Consider the following 2,061-nt stretch of genomic DNA (forward strand, 5'->3'; position numbering starts at 1 on the left):
GAATTGCCAAGGCCAAATGTATAGGCCTGAAAAGAGTGCCGTGTGCAAGCCAAGAATCAGACACCTACCATCAGGGTTCCCGAACCTATAATCGCAATAGAATCGATATATAAGAAATGTACCCCATTAACAAGCGGCGCCCCTACTAACCCGAATTCATGTAACCTATGTGTGGAATTCCCCCCTACCCTTCATGAGATGCGAAGAAAGAGGTAACAAGGAAAGCTAAGAACAAGAAATGAGTCCAGTTGATAATCATAGCCAGTCAAGTGGATATCCATAACCCACCTTGCTATCAACTCCGGTTCCCCAATAAAGCCTCCTTTATACAGTAAGGTCTCTCTCTTTCAAATATAATCCTCGAGTCTTTGAACACCCTAGTTCTTACCGTTTCGTCATCGGTCAATTCGGAGTCGCTATCCGTTTCATCACAATACCAAAGCTGTATGCAAGGCTAATCAAAACTCAACTCTCACCCTTCTGGCCTCAGCTATGGAACAAAGCTTAGGAAAAGTCGCAGACACTGGCCTCTGAATAAGACAAGCCTCAGCTACTTTTGTGTGTCTAATGGTTTTTACATGATCATGAAGTCTAGCTACATTTGCCTGAGTCTCAGTCTTGCAGAGGGTACACCACGCCTTTTCTTGTTTCCACTTTGGGGGAGAGTCGACTTTTGAATCCAGTCCTTGAATTCGCCCATGGTCTCCTTCCTATTCCTTGTTGAATAGCCTACTGGGGATGTATTTTGGCATGCTGATACACGGACACTGCCCCTGGTTGATGGCACGAAAAAAAAACATTTGATCAGCTGAAAGCCTAGCCCTCAAACTTGGAAAGATATTGGATTGTTGACCACCGTTTGTCAACCTGACATTAAGATCTGTTCATTCTGACCCACCCACTCTACTGGAATAATAACCAAGATTTTCATTATTTACCTCTACCCACCTAATTGTGTACTATTTGCAATTCCCCTCTTCACTTTTTCCATGTGCACTGAACCAATTCTATTCATACTCATTGTGATATCACTTTCTAGTCGCATGATTTATCATTCTTGATCACTTCATTCTTTTATCCTTCAATTGATTTTGTATACGATATTTGATGATGATGATGATTTATATGAGGCCTTGTTAAAAAACAATTTGCATAAATATAGATAAAAGTAAAATATTTGAAAAAATGGATCAGAGAGGTATTCCCCAGGTCTTTCCATTAAGCCATTGGGCTTATTTTCAGGGATGACCTTTTTCTTAGTTACCTGGGCGCGGTACCAATCAACCTTTGACTTTGGTCTTTCCCAACCATCCAGATTTGGAGACCTCACAGTACGTCAGGGGGCCATTTGCTTTAGTTGCGTTTAAGTATGTTTATGCAAATAAAACAATCTCTTGTATTGCATTCAGTCGAGTATGAAGGTTAGTTCAGATATTTGGAAGGTCCATTGCTTTTCATTGGTAGTTGGGTCGACTTTCAGTTTTGTGGCAAGGATCAATTCGTGCCATGTTTGGGGAAAAGAAAACTTCGGGAGTTCTTGATACCTCTTCAAGCAAACTAGAGGCAATTGGAAATAGGTCAATCCGCCTCTTTTATCTTTGTAAAAGTATTGGTTAATGATGCTAGGTACTGGTGTGTCCTCCGCTGTCCCGATAAATGAAATGTACACTCGTCGAGATCTGTGATATGACTGACTGGACTTTACATCCAGCCACTTTATCTATACTGTATCTGAATCACTCTACACCTCCCCCAAGATAGGTATACATTTAAGCGACACACAACAAACAAGAATGAGAAAGGATGGAAAGAAATGAAAAGGACGCATTGAACTCATGGTACTGAAAAATCGCGACAAATTTCAGTGGTTGGGGTTTGGGCAGCTCCCTCTTCGGCAGGCAACTCCATCAGTTGAGACGGCGTTGGGTGAGGGACTCCACGACGGGGCCTATTGTGGTGGGCGAGAGCTTCTACGTAGCCTAGATATGCCATCTCATATGGCGAATGAGTTCCCATATGACAACATGGGGAATATGCTACACTAGCCTGCCTCCCCCCCCC

The sequence above is a fragment of the Tigriopus californicus genome, chromosome 7, assembly GCF_007210705.1.
Source record: "Tigriopus californicus strain San Diego chromosome 7, Tcal_SD_v2.1, whole genome shotgun sequence".
Classification (NCBI taxonomy): Eukaryota; Metazoa; Arthropoda; class Copepoda; order Harpacticoida; family Harpacticidae; genus Tigriopus; species Tigriopus californicus.